Source organism: Cryptomeria japonica, chromosome 5 (genome assembly GCF_030272615.1).
Source record: "Cryptomeria japonica chromosome 5, Sugi_1.0, whole genome shotgun sequence".
Taxonomy (NCBI): domain Eukaryota; kingdom Viridiplantae; phylum Streptophyta; class Pinopsida; order Cupressales; family Cupressaceae; genus Cryptomeria; species Cryptomeria japonica.
Window position 1 is genome coordinate 360,607,800 of NC_081409.1, and position 19,298 is coordinate 360,627,097.

Below are 19,298 nucleotides of genomic sequence, written 5' to 3' on the forward strand. Positions count from 1 at the left end.
CTAGTTTGCTTGACTCCAAGATTGGCCAAACCATCAACCACTTTATTTCCTTCTCGAAAGACATGGAAAATTTAAAAATTATCATGGAACCTTAGACTCCCTAAAGTATCTTTAATTAATGTCTTTATAGTCCAGCTAGGGGTTTGTGAGCCAAGAAGGCATTTAACAATATTTAGGGAATCACTTTCTAGCCATATTCTTCTATATTTCTCCCTCATAGCCAACTTTATAACAATGTAGGCAACTATAGCCTCATCACAATGATTTGTCTAGGTTCCCAAAGGGAGTGCCACCGCTAAGAGACACCTACTATTGTGATCATGATCCACTCCCCCACATCTAGCAAGCCCAAGTTTCCCCTTGTCTTCCCCATCAATATTGATTTTAATCTAACCAGGGGGAGGGGTAGTTCACACCACTCCATCCCTACTAAATAGGGAGAGAACTATCCCTTTGAAGACACCAATTTTGAGCCACTGACCAATCTAAAGGGAACAAAGATAGCTTAGGAGCAAACCCTTTATCAGGGAAACCCACCAATAAATTTTCCTTAACAACATTCTAAATTCTAACAGCAATAAGAGGATCAGGGCACTCTAAATTCCTAAGGATTATGTTGTTTCTGTCTTCCCAAACTCCCCAAGCAATGTGGGGAAGATAATCAACCATAACATCTGGAGGGAAGGGTTGGAGGAGGGAGAAATCCATTGGAAGCAACAATCCACCAAAGCAACATGAAACGCCCAATCCTAAGACTAGAGATTAAGAAAATGGGACCAAATATCCCTCACATAACTACAATCCATTAGGAGATGAACTAAATATTCAATGTTCTCTTTACACAGGTAGCATCTATTGTGTATGGCCATAACCCTCTTGCAAAGATTATTAATGGTAAGAATCTTGTTCTACACCAGAAGCCAAAAGAAAAAGTTGATTTTCAAAATCAGATGTGAGATCTAGACAAGGGCCCCAAAAGGTTGAGCAGCAAGCACCTTTAACTTTAAGTTGAAAGCATTAGAAATCGAGAAGGTACCAGTCAATTTAAAGTTATATATATATATATATATATATATATATATATATATACACACACACACACACACATATACATACACATATATACATATATATACATACATACATATATAGTTACAGAGGATCTATTTGTGCCAACCAGGTCTGCCGACCCATATACATATATGTATATGTATATATATATATGTATATATACATATGTATACATGTATATACATATACATATATGTATATGTATATGTATGTATACGTATATGTATATATGTATGTATATATATATGTATGTATGTATGTATGTATATATATATGTATGTATATGTATATGTATATGTATATGTATATGTATATACATATACATATACATATACATATACATATACATATAAATACACACACACACACATATATATATATACATATACATACATATATACATACATATACATAGATATAGACATACATATGTATATATGTATATGTATATATATATATATGTGTGTGTGTGTATATATATACATGTATATACATATATGTATATGTATATGTATATCTATGTATGCGTATATGTATATATGTATGTATATATATATGTATATATGTATGTATGTATATATATGTACATACATACATACATACATACATACATATATATACATATATATATATATGTATATATATGTATGTATGTATGTATGTATGTACATATATATACATACATACATATATACATATATATGTATATATATATCTATATATATATATATGCACACACCAATATATATATATACACATACATATACATACATATATATGTATACATACATATACATAGATATATACATACATATGTATATAAGTATATGTATATGTATATATGTATATATGCATGTACATATACATATATACATGTATATGTATATATGTATATGTACATGCATATATACATATATACATATATACATGTATATATGTATATGTACATGCATATATACATATATACATATACATATACTTATATACATATATATATACATACATATTTGTATATATGTATATGTATATATACATGTATCTATGTATATATGTATATGTATATGTATGTATATACAAACATACATACATATATATATGTATGAATGTATATATGCATGTATATATATGTATGTATATATGTATATACATACATACATACATACACATATGTATGTATGTATGTATATTAGCTCAAATAAAATAATTCTAAACTAGAATAAATTTGAAATAATAAAAATCACTTCAAATTATGTAATTTAAAATAAATATATTCAAAATTTTAGATAACCAAAATCACTAAAATTTAAATTTAGATAACCAAAATCACTAAAATTTAAAAAGAAAAAATCACATATTATTAACCTAACCAATAAGCGACTTGACCATGAAAATTGTCTTTACGGTAAAGATTCCGTATATATATATTCCTTTTGGCGTGGCAATTAAGTGTTGTGTCGGCAATAACTACACCTAACAATTGGTATCTTTGAAGAATAACATCACCAACAAGCTAAATAAATATTCTTTTTCTTTGAACACATAGGCGTTTCATAAGTGGGCTAAATGAGTGGTACAAACCACTTCATGTCCGTACGTACCTATGCAAGTATATGATTAAGGAAAGGGACCCACAAGTTGTGGAGGGAGTAGTATAGGTATTTTTTAATTCCTATACATAAAGGTAATGTTCGATTTGTAAGGGAATGCAAATCCTTTTACATAATTGTAGAGTACCTAAACAAATTCATATTATCAAGCACATATTAACTAGATTTATTTTAGTTTGGTCACGTTCTGATTCATAAATTGAAATCTTAATTGAAGATTTAAGAGTAAAATAATAAGGTATTTAATTTGGGGAATAGTAAATATTAATAAGATTTTTAATATTGGGAATAGAGATTGAGGTTAGGATGGTAATTATGGAGTGACAATGTGAGTATGTTATATAAGTGTATTATAACACGAGCATGTTATAATGTGTTCATGTTATTCTATTATAAAAAAAAATATAGGTGGAAAAATAGAGATAGATAGAGGGAGAGAAAAAGAAAGAGAGAAAAAAATATGGGAAGAAAGAGAGGGAGAGAGGGGGAGAGATAGATAGAGAGATAGGTTTGGAGTGGGAGGGAGAGAAGAGGAGAGGAGAGAAGGAGAGGGAGAGAGAGAGAGATATCAATATATAGATAGGAAGAGGGGAGAGGGAGGGAGGGATATATATATAGGTTTGGTTCTTCTAAGTGTTTGTCTCATTTTGGGTAAGAAGAAACTTGGCATTCTAAATTCTTGGATCCAAGAAGTCTTCTATAGCCTAAGCGATACAATGAAAGCTTTTTCTATTCTTTTAGTAACCGATCTATGTATTGGGTTTCATTCGCCCCATGGTTGGGAACTGATGATCAATTGGATCTTCGAAAATTATGGATTTGCTCATAACGAACGAATAATATCTGGTCTTGTTTCAACTTTTCCAGTCATCTTAGACACAATTTTCAAATATTGGATCTTCCGTCGTTTAAATCGTATATCTCCTTCACTTGTTTCTATAATTCTTCTAGTCGCTCTTATAGGAGCCATTACTATAGCTCGTCAAGAAGAAACAGTTTGAAAATGAAATCTCTCCTGCGCATTAGTAGCAGAAATACGCTATTTTATCTTCATAGATCGTGAAAGAATCATTTTCTTCTTTCGATAATGGAAAATTAGAAACTTATTATAACTTTTGTTTGTATCTGAAGAGGTTATCCATTTCGTCGCCTAGTAGCTACAACAGTATTCTTATTCGGTATCGCAGTAGCTCTTTGGTTAGGTATTGGGGCAATGTTACCTATCGATGAATCTTTAACTCTAGGTCTTTTCCAATTTGATCTAATTTAGAATATCTTAATATAGGAGAGGAGGGAAATCTTTTGTTTATATATCTAGGGAGTCGTTGCTTTAAGATAAATATATATATATATATATATATATATATTTTTATATATATATATATATATATGTATATATATATACATATATGTATACATATATGTATACATATATGTATACATATATATACATGTATATATATGTATGTATATATATATATACACACACACACACATATATATATATACATACATATATATACATGTATATATATGTATACATATATGTATATATATATATGTATACATATATGTATATATACATACATGTATATACATATATATACATATACATGTTTATACATGTATATGTATGTATATACATATATACATATATACATGTTTATACATGTATATGTATGTATATACATATATACATATATACATACATGTATGTATATATACATATATATACTTGTATATATATATATACATACATATACATGTATATATATGTATATACATACATATACATACATATACATGTATATATATGTATACACACACACACACACACACACACACACACACACATATATATATATATAAACATATACATATGTATGTATGTATGTATGTATGTATGTATACATATACATATACATATGCATATATACATACATATGCATACATACATATATATACATATACATATACAAAGAGAGAGAGAGAGGAAATTTATTTGTAGGAACTAGGATCTCAAATCTTCATGGTGTATTATTTGGATCATAAACTAGCTTCAACTACTATCCTAATAAGAGAGATAAACACTTGTGGTTTATGATTCCTTTGTTGCAACAAAATTGAGATTGTGAAGAATGTGGAAATGAACTAGGTTAATTGATAGAAAAATGATAACTAGTAGCATGAATAGTGAAATAAAAACTAGAACACTAAGATAGATCTCAAATTGAGACACAAAGAGAAGCTTGTAGATTGCCTAGTAGGTGCCAAAATCTTCTCCAAAATTGAAATCAGAAGTGGATATCATCATATTCAGATTCGTGAAAGGGATGAGTGGAAGAACGCCTTCAAAATGAAGGATGGGTTGTTGGCAACAATGCAACACACGGAGAGGGGGGGGGGATCAGTTTTCTCATAAACTTAAACTCAAATTCAGATTTGATAAAGAGCAATGAAAGCAAAAATCAACACCACATTAATAACGCACATAACACCAAGATTTTCTATGTGGAAAACCTGGTTAAAGGAAAAACCACGATGGGAACCTACCCACAATGAGATAATACCCTATTAGGAGTAAGTGAAATATTACAAGGGGGAATGCACATGCATTCAGACACACTACCTAGAGCTCATTTCTCAAAAAAAATAACATAAAGGCTACAACCCTTGGGAAGGCTATCTGCCTTACAAAACAATTTAAATTACATTTGGAGGATCATGAACTATTGAAATAGCATCTCCTCATGCTAGGTTACAGTTCCAGTTAAGCACATAACACAAACTCTTCTCTTTCACACTTTTGCACACTTCTATGCACTTCTCCTCTGCAACTGAAAGATCAAATCAATTTTCACACATGTAGATCACTTGTAGACACATCCACAACATGACTATTACATTTATTTATACAAATTATCAATCTATATTTCAAGGTCGGCTCAACCCTAAACACAAATTACAAAATAATATCCATACACGCCACAACAATATACATGGACCAAAACAATGTCAGCTAAGACATAGTTTGGACCTAAATCAACTCCTCAAACACGCAACACCAATAAGAATTATGCCTCAATCATCCACAACACGCTACAATCCTCATTAATGTCGCATAACAGGAAGAACACCACCAGATCAAGAAAATGATCAATATCACACACAACAATCAATGTAGACCATCAACATGGATAGAAAATGATCTAGAAACATCCACAAGCAACCTGAATCACCACAACAATAACCACAACATCGCCACTTGTGAGAATCTTCATCATCATTATACTAAACCTCAAGAACATCAACTCAACTGACTATCAAATTGAAAGATTCATTTGCAGACTTCCAAATCATGAACCAACTAAATTGGGGACACACCTAAATGTACCAAACACTCTGCCAAATCAACACAATAAGATATTGCAATTCTAGAGCAATGCGGAGCGTAATCCAGAACACCAAATAACACGAACAACTAAATACTAACCATAATATCATATCTTATAACATGATCAAATCATCATGCGAACCTCCAAAACTTCTACTGAATCAACTAGAGACAAGTATCTCAAAACCCATTAATCCTCAACAGCTCATCTACAACACACTATCCAAACCAACTCGTCCAATTTGGCTGCAACACTGGAATACATAGAAGAATTTGTTGACATCAATGAAAACATATCATTCCAACAAAATTCCTAACAATATCCAACATGGGTAGTGATGCCTTTTGGTTTGTCAAATGCTCTAGCTACCTTCATGTAGACAATGAATCAGACATTTAGACTATACATTGGGAAATTTGTTATAGTCCATTTTGATGATATATTGATTTATGGTAAAAATATAAAAGAACATGTAGAAGATTTAAAGTTTGTGCTTGGTGTACACTTAGAGTAGAAAGGTTGTTCATCAACCCTGAAAAAGAGTGAATTTTGCAAAAATGAGCTAGTCTTCTTGGGTAGTGTTATTTCAGCTAAGGGATTGAGCATAGATCTTGAAAACGTTAAGGCCATTCTTGAGTGGTCTATGCCTCAAAGATTCATAGAATGGTAAATTTTTATAAGAGATTCATTAGGAATTTCAATAGAATTAGTGCACTTATTATAGATTGCACAAGGGGAAGGACCTTTAGTTGGACCAAGGCAGCTGACATGAGTTTTGAGTAGCTCAAAAGAAAGATAACCGAGGCTCCAATTCTTTCCATACCATATTTTGAGAAACTTTTTATAGCTGAGTGTGATGCTTCAAGAACTAAAATTGGTGGAGTATTGAACCCAGAAAGTAAGACTGTAGCCTTTATTCGTGAGAAATTAAATGATGCCAAAAAGAAGTATACTACTTATGATAAAGAACTTATGGTGTAGTTCAAGCATTAAAATATTGGAGGCATTATCTTCTACATAGGGAATTCATTTTGGTGACTGGGCTTCATTTTTGTACATTTATTCCTTTATTGTGCAACACAAGAGTGGTAAATATAATGTAGTGGTTGATGCTCTAAGTAGAAGGAATCATTTGTTGGTTGTAATGAGAAAGACATTTGTTGTCTTCAATGAAATGCAATATGAATATGTAGCATATCCATATTTTAGAAAACATAATGCAATTATAAGTAGTCGAGACCAAATGGGTATGCAATCTTGTCAAGCTATTTGTTACCAGATGGATTTTTGTTTAAGGGAGCTCAACTTTGTATTCCCTTTGGATCAAGGAGAGAAGAACTAGTAAGGCAGATGCACTCAAGTGGACTGGGAAGACACTTTGGAAGGGATAAGACCTTTGAATTGGTGAATAAGAAATTATTTTGGCCAAAAATGCAAAAAATATGTGAATAGGTTTGTTACTACTTGTAGTTTGTGCCAAATTTCTAAAGGAAGACAGCACAATACTCACCTCTATATGCCCTTACCTATGCCAAAGGTACCTTGGATTCATATTTTCATGGATTTTATTTTGGGATTGTCACGAAATCAGAGAGAATTTGATTTAGTGTTTGTAGTGCTTGATTGGTTTTTTTAAAATGGCCCACTTCATATCATATAAAAAGAACAATGATGCAAGTCAAGTAGCCCACTTGCTCTTTAGGGAAATATTGTAGTTACATGGTATTCCAAAAACCATAACTAGTGATAGGGACACAAATTTCTTAAGTCACTTTTAGAGATCCTTGTGGAAGAACTTGGACAACATATTGAAATATAGTTCAATGTATCACCCTCAAACTGATGGTCAAACATAGGTAGCAAATAGGATCTTGACAAATCTATTGAGTTTTTTGGTTGGGACAATCCTAGACAATCAGATTTAGTTCTATCTCAAGCCGAATTTGCCTATAACTCTAACATTAATAGATCTATGGGTAAGTCTGCATTTCAAGTTGTGTATGGTGGATTCCCTAAATGAACTGTGGATTTGATAGATTTTCCCATAAATCCACAAATCAGCCAAGGTGCCACAAATTTTGTAGAAAACATTCAAGAGATACATCAACAGGTTAGGCAAAGTTGCATACTATGAGTGAGATTTATAAAAAAAACATTGATATGAATAGAAGACAACAAGTCTATCAAGAAGGGGAAATAGTCATGGAACATTTGTGTAAAGAGAGGTATCGTCAAGGTGCCTATAACAAGATAAAACCGAAGAAAATTGGTCCTTGTAGAATTTAGAAGGTGATAAATGACAATTCTTATGTACTTGATCTTCCTTAAGATTTAGACATTAGTCCTATTTTAAATGTAGCTAATATTCATCCATACTCTGTAGGGACAAACCTAAAATGAAGAAGAATAGCACAACAAGGAAAGCAATGACTAGACCAAAACACATATCGAAGAAGAAAAGAGAGTAGATTGAATGATTGTTAGATACTAAAATGGTGGCTAGGTATAGAGATTACAAACTATATTTTTTAAAGTGGAAAGGTCTCTCAACTTCATATAATACTTAGAACATGAAGACTGGTTTTCTTAAGTATAGTAAGACAACTCCATTCTATGATTCTGAACTAGGAGGTTTAGAAATTCTAAGAGATGGGGAGGATGATGCAAACTACACTGTTGTTACATAAGAGCCACATAGGAGTTAGATTTTGCTAAGTAGATAATTTGGGAGTTCAAACAAGATCTAATTTTAAGTTATTTGTTGTTTGCATTGAGTCCACGTAGGAGGGAGGTCAGGGATTAATTTCTAGTTAAATTGGTTTTAATTATGGTTGCTTGGCAGTCTACGTAGGTCAGAGTGGACTTTGTGGTTGTTGAAAAAAGAGAGAGAACGTTGGTAAATTAGAGTAATTCTTGGTAGTTGTAATTTTCTAATGGAAGAAATAAATAAAGATCTGAGTTTGTAGGGCATTGCAGCCCAAAATTTTGGTTACTTTTTATTCATTTTATGATTATTCCCTCTATTATACATAGAGTAGAATTGTTCGTTTGCAAGATCTACATCAAAAGATTGACATGTAATCTCATGCAAGATTGCAGACCTAAGAAATCATATCCTAGGAAGATATAAATAATTAGTGAACTTATCTATGATGAATATCTAAGCTAGAATATTCTACACTAACATATATTTTATTAGGTGTAATGCAAGACTCAATGTGAAAGAGAAAATTCAAAGGCATAGAAATTTTATATCCTAAGTGCTTCATCACAAATATATTAAACCATTTTCCCTTTTTGGATCTATTGTTGGTTCAATTTATGCACCTTAGTCACTCGATACAACCCCTGTTTCTTTAGATTGATCATTGTTTATTTTTTCCACCCATAATAATTATATGGAGCGAGTGGAGTAATGTGGGTTACATCCATGATTTCTTTTCAAAAGTATATAATTTGAAAGGATAAACAATAATATAACTATCATAGTGCAACACAATTACTACACTTTTACAAAATAAAAACTAATGTTGTTTGCAATATTTTAAAAAAATAAACCAAAAGAAATATATTATATTTGGATGAAAAGAATGTGTAATAAGTAAATATATTGGAAAAATATAAGTTTGATAATTATGTAGAGAACTAATTCAGCTTTGTAATATCGTAAGAATCATGAAAAATGGAGATCCAACACAAAAGTGAAGTTCTTCAAAGAGAAAATAGATAGATCTAAATTTAACAAGAAATAATATTTGTAAGAAAAATCTAGAATGAATACTAGTAACACTTGAAAGTTCTCATTAAAATATTTTCTCGACACACTACAATTTAATATAAGGTGGGAGGGGTAACCTAATTCCTACAGTCTAAAAAAATAAAAAGTGGATTGAAGTGTGGCACAAATTTGAAATTTAACCTCATGAATTCTCCATATGAATTATCATCATACGCAATAAGCCAATATTGCCCAAACTTGATTAGAGTTTATTAACCACCTTTACTTGAAAAAATATAATTCTTCTCACATTATAGCCAAATAATACTCATTGATAGTTGTAGTATAGAAAAATACATGATATTGTGTAGCTACTTTTAGTACCTATGATCATCATCATGCTTCTATTCATCACCACATGTACTCCAACAAACCTATATTACACCTACACTATCATACCCACTTTAATAAAAAACTTATTTCTCCTCCATATAACATTGTTGGGAATATAACAACACCAGACTTAGACAAGTCTCCATGCTAAAATACATCTAAAACTTAACACAAGTCACTATATTTGATTGCAAAAAAGTTATAGTTATTTATTAGTCGATAAAAAAATGCTCAATCATGAACCTATATCAAGTTCACCAACTTTTCTCACCAAGAACATTGCAAAATTGATTGATACACCCAAATTTGAATAAATGCATGTGCATAAGTCAATTCTATTTTTTGTGTGCGGGTTAATATGATGATAGTTATTTTCTATAATGACTAGCTTTGGAGAAAAATATTTGAAATTTGAATGAAATGGAATGTAATTATTTCATTTGTCTTAGTCAATGGACTAATTGACACCATGTTACATATTAGTATTCAAAGTTGTAATTCCAAAAAGCCTAAAGATGATATCAATAAATAATCCTACATCTTAAGGTAATGGAAACAATAGACCAATTTATAAGAGTGGGTAATCCCTTCTTTTTTATTTAGTCTCTACTAGGTAAACAAGATATTCCTTAATGTTATAAACATAAAAATTAAAGAGATTATTAAAACACGCAATAATAAACAATCATAACTAATGTATTATGTACTAAAAAATACGTCATTACACTCATGCAGATATTGGTTGCATGTAGTCCTATAAGGTATCCATTAAACAAATAGAAATAATCTTGTATACGCACCGAAAGATGAAAATCAATTTCACATCTCTATAGGTGATTCCTCTTATAATTTTCATGTAATATTCATATTGTGTCCATGTTAGCATGATTCTCTAATGTTGTTTGAATAACTTCAAGCTAATTATAGATTTGACATGAGCCACCACTGCAAAGAGCACAAAACATTAGCCCAAATAAAAAAAATTGCACTAAAAAAAGAGCTAAAATGAGAAAGCTACGGGCTTCCAAAGTTTGCTTGCAAAATAAAAAAGATCATTGAAGAGGGGTTGAAATTTTTTCAAAAAAATGCTAACATCATCATTTCACGAGGCTCCATTTTGATGGCCATATAGCCGTTGCAAAAACTTCACCTCTCTACTTGCGTAGCGTTCGTACAGTACGAACTGAATGATGTGCCTCAATCAGATTCTGACATGTGGTGTATGACGAATGAGGTGGTAGATGATCTTTCGCTGATGTTTCTTGTTGATTGTACATACTGTAGCGTCGTAAAATTGTGACACTTGCAATTTCGACTGCATTTGGGTCTTCACGATGGCAGCGCAACATTGAACCTGAATGGAGACCTCGAAACCTGTTTACGACATCAAAAACTGCATCTTTCTGCACCTTGGCCTGATCCTCCTTGCACCCTGCTGTCCCGGGAGGTGGGACCATGGCGCCCAGCGCCCTGGTCCCTGGCCCTATTTTGGGCCGGGTCTCTTGTTGGGCATCGAATCTTCAAGTTTGCAATTTGGAAAATAATGCTCCTAGGTCGGCCTAAGGTCGGAAAATCAGTCTCCTAACCCTAATTGAAAAGTATATAAACTACATTTCCCCTCCTAGAAAGAAGGAGGAGAGACATATGTGTGCAAGAGGTGGAAGCAATAGGCAAACATTCAAACATTCAAACATTCAAACATTCAAGCATCCCTTCAAGCAATTGAGCATTCTAAGTCTCCATTCAAGGCTAGGTGTTGCATTCAAGACAAGGATTCAACCATTGAAGAGGACTTCACCTACAACATACAACATACAACATCATTACACCTTCGCATGTAAGAATACAAACATTCTTACAACAAGGTATCAGTACTTGATTACATTACAAACATTTACATTTGCAACATTCTCATTTCTTGGTTAATTCCAAAACTGGGGTTTGACCTGAAGGCAAACCCCTAATCCCTTACCCCCCAATCGTCCTCTCTTTTCTGTGTGTAGGTTGCAGGTACGTGGCTATAATTGAAGATCTAGAATCCTTGTGCAGAGACAAACAGATCCCCCTTCTTTTCGTGGATTTTTCAGAGGACCGTGTGCACTCCGGGCGCCATCGTCCCGTCAACTTTCGCTCAAACTTGCAGGACAACATCGTCTTGACATTTTACTACTAATTTTAGGTCCGCAACTTCATCCCGTGTCCCTGTCTCCGTCTACAAGCGAATCTTTCTTACTTTTAAATACACTCCTAGTTCAATCCTTCTATCTACATTCTTTACAAAAGAGGGTATCCTTGATGTCTCAACCCTTGAAACTCATTTAGAATTCAATCTTGCATTGTGTGGGATTGGATCTTGTGAGTTTCAACCCCTCTTTTGAATGTAAAGTCTCTCCTAAGTGAAAACCGTCAATCCTAGTGACCTCCTTTCTCTCTCCTTGGAGTGGGGGAACACCTAGGGTTCGATTTTCCGCTTTACATTTTGGTGAACCCGACGTGAACATCCTAATTCTGATTATTCATGGTTAGATCTAAAAAAAAAATTTGCTTCCTTAATTACATTCCATGTTTGATCTTTTGCAAATTTTAGAGGTTAATTGCATAAAAAAAACTCTAAATTTTCTTTTTAGTAATTGAGCTTGTGAAATGTTTAATTGTTAATGCTTGTTTCAGATCTACCCTTCTATTGCAAATTGTCAAATCATATTTGTGCTTTAATTCTGAAAATTAAGTGGTTAAGTGTCAAAACCCTAATTCAACCTTTGATCGATGATTTCACTGATCAAAACACCTCCAAATCGGCTGTAACTTTGGATTCCACAACAAAATCACAATATCTCTCATCCCTGAAAATTTTGAAAAAAGTTGCGAGGACCGTGTGCACCCCGTTTGCCATGGTCCTCGACATTTTTTCTGAAACTTCGGGAGATTGTCATGATTGCATTTAACAGCTTAAATCTAGGAGATTGGCTGATTTTATTGAAATCTGCTACCTCTAAATTCAAAAATAAATTCAAAATTCAAGATCTCAATTTTCAAGATAACAATTAAAATTAAGTGCTACCCCCTTGGCCCTAATTTTCAATTGTGCCTACCTTTCTTGGAAGTTGTGTTTCCCTCTTCTTTCACAAAGTTCAAATTGGATAATCACTATCCCATTGTTCAATTTTGCCAACTTTATTTTCAAGATTCAAAATCTTCTCTCTCTCTCTAGTGCATGAGTTTTACAACAATAAGCCCTACTTACACTATTCTCGTTAGACGAAGCCTTAGAATTAAGTCTTTCCAAGGTTTAATTACTAAGGAGATGGAACCTAATTTGAATGGCCTTTTTAATGAGGACATGGGTAATTCCTCTAATCCTCTTAATGATGAAGAAGCTCTCCATGAGGTTTCTGTAGAACAACTTTCGAAATTGGATAACCAATTTGATGATTTTCAGCAATGGATGTCTCAAGAATATCTCGATAGTCAAGCTCTTTCATTAATTGAGGGTCTAAAATGTATGGTTCAAAGTGATAAGAATGGAATTGATATTTTGCGTAGTATTGCACACATTGTGGATTCGAATGTGATGCCTATGAAGAGTTGTGCCAAAACTTTAGGTTATACACAACCTCCTACTCAAGTCAATCATTCTACCCCTTTGACAACTTCTATTGCTAGTATACCTACTTTTACATCAAACATAATGACTACTTCAATACAAAACATTCCACCTATGATCACCAGTCATGGGGGCAATCCTTCTTCTTCAATCAACCCTCTTCCTTCATTCAATCCGACTTCTTCATTCATTCCTTCAATGAGTGTCCCTATTACATCTCCACAAATGAACATGACACAAGGGGGCAATTCATTTAACCATTCCATTCCTCCTTGTAGTGTTCCTTCTTTCCAATCATCTCCTATGATTAACTATCATAGTGTCCTGCCACCTTACTCTCAATCAATACCTTCTTTCAATAACATAATACCTCCATCACAATCTAACATGTCTAATATGAACTCTTCGACTGAAGCGACCATTAACAATCTTGCACAAATTGTCTCTTCTTTACAGCAACAAATTGCCTCTATGAATCAATCTAAGTTTAGTGTGCCCACATTTGATGTTGCGAGCCCACTTTCTCTTGACATTGTTCGAGCTATCCCCCCTAAGCATGTTGAAATCCCGCAGTTGGAGCTTTATAATGATAAAGGTGATCCTCTAACACATGTTAAGACCTTTCAAACAATATGTACTGATTTTGCTCATGACCAAAGGTTGCTTGCAAAAATGTTTACTAGAACATTAAGAGATAAGGCTCTACAATGGTATTGCTCATTGCCTTCCTATTCTATTATTTCTTTCCAACAACTTGCAAATGATTTTATTCAACAATTTCAAAACAATATAAGTCCCAAAGTTACTTTGATTGATTTAATGCATTGTAAACAAGGTGTTATAGAAAAAGTGACTGATTTCATTGGTAGATATAATCATTTATGTGCTCAAATTTCTTTTCTAGTACCTGACAATGATATTCAAAGAATTTTTATTTCTAATTTACAAAAAGATATTAGAGAAAAACTTTTGTTTTCTGAGTTTACTTCTTTCCAATAGTTGTGTGCAACTCTTCACAATTATCAACTGACTGTGAGTCAAATGGAACAAGCAAACCTATGGCTCCGAGTGATAAGAGTGATAGTAGTCAACAACCATTTGGGAAGTTTAAACCAAACAGAGAGTTCATTAAGTTCAATGAAAACATCACCAACAACAATCTGAATGCAGCATCAGGTGTGCCTCCTATTTCTAAGTTTTTCAAGAAAGAAAGAAAGTTTACTCCTTTGAATGAATCATTGCATAGTATTATGAATAAGTTATTGGAACAAAATGTGCTTACTCTCCCTCCTATAAAGCAAATAGATCCTACAAAGATTAATTCACCCTATTTTGATAACAAATCTTTTTGTCAATTTCATCGTCAACCTGGGCATGATACTGAAAAATGTTTTGCTTTAAAGGGTAAAATTCAAGATTTGATTGATAATAATACTATCTCTGTTTCAGGTGTGAATGATAAAGGCAACACATCTGTAGCTCCTCCTAACCAAAATCTTAAGATTTTTACTGATCCATTACCTTCTCATACCTCTAATGTGATTGAGACTAATGATTCCTCTTTCTCACCTGATGGTCTTGTGTCTATGACTCCGAATGTGATTAACTTTGTAGAGCAGCAGAAAATCCCTAAAGGACCTTCCATCACATTTGATTCCAGTGAAACTATCAGGGCACCTGATGGTCCTTTATATATAGTTGCAAAAGTCAAGAATACACCTTGCCATGGAGTGCTTATTGATCCTTCTTGTATGGTTAATGTCATTACTGAAGAATTTCTTTTTACTTTGCAATTGAATCAAGTGATCTATGACAAAACAAATGTGGTTGTGAAATTATTTGATGCATTTTCTTCTCCTGCAATTGGTTCTATTACATTACCTATTGAGGTCCATAACAAATCCCTTGATGTGAGTTTTGCTATTATTCCATCATCCGAACAATTTCGTGTGAAGCTAGGCTATCCTTGGCTATCTTCCATGAAAGCTATTGCTTCTCCTATTCATAAGTGTTTGAAATTTCCCCATAATGGTGAAGTTGTTACTGTCAATCATAGTCTCTTTAAACCAGCTGAAAGAACTTCTAGCGTTCCTATCGATTATTTTTGGCCTAAACAATTTCAATCTCTTCCACCGCGAAGTGATCATCTTTTCAAATCTTATCAAAAGTGGAAAAAAGATATGATCCTATCTCTAAGTGAACCTAGAACACCCAAACTTGATATTCCTATCATTCTTGAGAAGGAAGTTCTTCCTTTGAAGGATAAAACTAATGTCTTTCCTCAAGAAGATTCCCAACCCATCCCTATGGATGTGACTATGCCTATGTCTAATAAACTTTCTAAAGGTAGACCTATACCTCCTCGTCATGATGGACTTGGTCTCCTTCCTAAACCAGATATTCCTCCTTTATATGGAGCAGTTTCTCCTCCTTCCTCTTATAGAGAGAAGAGACCTTCCTCTTCTCCTATTGTCCAACCTAAGAGACCACAACCTAAACACCCAAGTGATAAGGATGAGAACATTCCTCCTCCTCAATCTTCTCAAATTCCTACTAAGACTACACGGAATCATTCTGCGCGTAAATGCCAATGAAAGCGTCATCTTAGAGCTCATGCAGCTGTTTCCCAAACTTTGCAATCCCCAAAAACACCTTTAGCCAGTATCATTCCATTTTCTCCTTAGCCAAAAATTGAGTCAAAATCTCCTAAACATAAGATGCATGATGGTTTTGATCCTATGCGAGTTAAAGATCCTATTTTTATAAATCTTGATGATGATATAGATGAAAATGTTATTCATGATGAAAATGTTACTCCTCTTTCTTCTGATAGTGAATATGAATATGTTGATGTTGATAACCATTTATCTAACGAATTTTCTAAAGCACTTATCCTAGCTCCTAGACAAGAACAACGTGGCTTGGAACATGAACATAGCCCTTGTTTGGATCTTGTGATAGCTCCATCTACTGTGTTGGATGTTCCTCCTCTAGCGTGTTTCCTGCCTTCCCAAAATATTGATCAGGAAGATCGGGGGGGTGGATGACGTGCTAGACTAGTTCATTAGCATAGCAGACTCTCTCCTCCTCTCTTGATCTCTTTTGTTACTTCTTCTATGGGTTATTCTCATTCTTCTATTTGTTGTCCTTAGTGTTGTCTACTTGAGGATGATGCAAAGCATTGAGATCTCTTTTGGTCTCTCTCATGTTGACTCAAAAGACACATGTGTTCCCTTCTTCTAGGTGATCTTCCTTGATTGGGGAATGAAGAACAATTATGCATACATACATATGATATACATGAATTATCATACAGCATACTGACCACAAGGAAAGCAAAGTCACCTCGTGCTTTGTGTTTTGTGTCTATTATCCTTGGGTTTATCTCACACTTGGAGGCTAAATCTTTGTGATAACATGCTCCTTTCCCTTCTCATTTCTTATGTCTATCACTACCTTAAAGCAATCACCCCCGATGAGGCATGTGCGATCGCTTTAACGTAGGGGGGCATACACTCCATTCATATCTCTTCAAGATACTGGAAAATTTCTTGGCAAACTTAGCTTTGCCTTGAAAACTTTTGGTATTTTTCTTGCATGACTCATAGTGAGGGAACCTTACTACTGATAGTCATGGTTCTCCCTCGTGATCTTCCCTTTTACTTTGTCAATTGAAGTCGTAAGATCCTTAGTCCACTAGGGGCTTGGTGTATCTTGCCTCCTTGACGTGGTGAAAGTCTTTCAATGTTGTTTCCTTGTACTTTACCGGAAGTATGGGCGTACGCTTATACTCTCGCTAAAGTGGGGGCTAAATATAGCATCGTAAAATTATGACACTTGCAATTTCGACTGCATTTGGGTCTTCACGATGGCGGCACAACGTTGAACCTGAATGGAGACCCCGAAACCTGTTTACGACATCAAAAACTGCATCTTTCTGCACCTTGGCCTGATCCTCCTTGCACCCTGCTGTCCTGGGAGGCAGGACCATGGCGTCGAGCGCTCTGGTCCTTCAGGACCATGGCGCCTAGCACCCTGGTCCCTCAGGACCATGGTGCCCAGTGCCCTGGTCCCTGGCCCTATTTTGGGCCTGGTCTCTTGTTGGGCATCGGGTCTTCAAGTTTGCAATTTGGAAAATAATGCTCCTAGGTCGACCTAAGGTCGGAAAAATCAGTCTCCTAACCCTAATTGACAAGTATATAAACTACATTTCCCCTCCCAGAAAGAAGGAGGAGAGACATATGTGTGCAAGAGGCGGAAGCGATAGGCAAACATTCAAACATTCAATCATTCAAGCATCCCTTCAAGCAATTGAGCATTCTAAGTCTCCATTCAAGGCTAGGTGTTGCATTCAAGACAAGGATTCAACCATTGAAGAGGAGATCACCTACAACATACAACATCATTACACCTTCGCATGTAAGAATACAAACATTCTTACAACAAGGTATCAGTACTTGATTACATTACAAACATTTACATTTACAACATTCTCATTTCTTGGTTAATTCCAAACCGGGGTTTGACCTGAAGGCAAACCCCTAATCCCTAACCCCCCAATCGTCCTCTCTTTTCTGTGTGTAGGTTGCAGGTACGCGGCTGTAATTGAAGATCTGGAATCCTTGTGCAGAGACGAACAGATCCCCCTTCATTTCGCAGATTTTTTGGAGGACCGTGTGCACTTCGGGTGCCATCGTCCTGTCAACTTTTGCTCAAACTTGCAAGACAGCATCGTCTCAACATTTTACTACTAATTTCAGGTCCGCAGCCTCATCCCGTGTCCCTATCTCCATCTACAAGTGAATCTTTCTTACTTTTACATACACTCCTAGTTCAATCCTTCTATCTACATTCTTTACAAAAGAGGGTATCCTTGATGTCTCAACCCTTGAAACTCATTTAGAATTCAATCTTGCATTGTGTGGGATTGGATCTTGTGAGTTTCAACCCCTCTTTTGAATGTAAAGTCTCTCCTAATTGAAAACCGTCAACCCTAGTGACCTCCTTTCTCTCTCCTTGGAGTGGGGGAACACCTAGGGTTCGATTTTCCGCTTTACACATACATACAATGATTGTGCTCTATGTGGCAGCTGCATGACGGTGTTTGGATTGTGATACGTGTACACCTGCGTGTTAAGTGAGGGGAATGGAAATGCACCACTTGTGTGTTGGTGTGATACTGAGCTGGCGGGTTGGAGCGAATACAAATAGGTCACTTGGTAATGAACCAGGAGCCGACACGTATCCTACGCTGGTGGAGTGCAGAGATCCTGTGTAGGAGCCATCGGTGAGAACTAGTGTTGGGAAGCTGTCGATGGAGTGGAGAGGGGGCGTTGGGCAGAAGACAGGAGTGGCGTCGGTGGTGCTGTTGTAGCAAAGGGAGGAGTGTGACCGGGGAGGTTGGGACTGGTGGCGAGCGGCGGTGACGACGATGTGTCGAGGGGCTTGGAGCTATTAGAACCTGCATTAAAGTAGGTACAGTATGGTGGTGAGGGGGGGAGGTGGGGGAA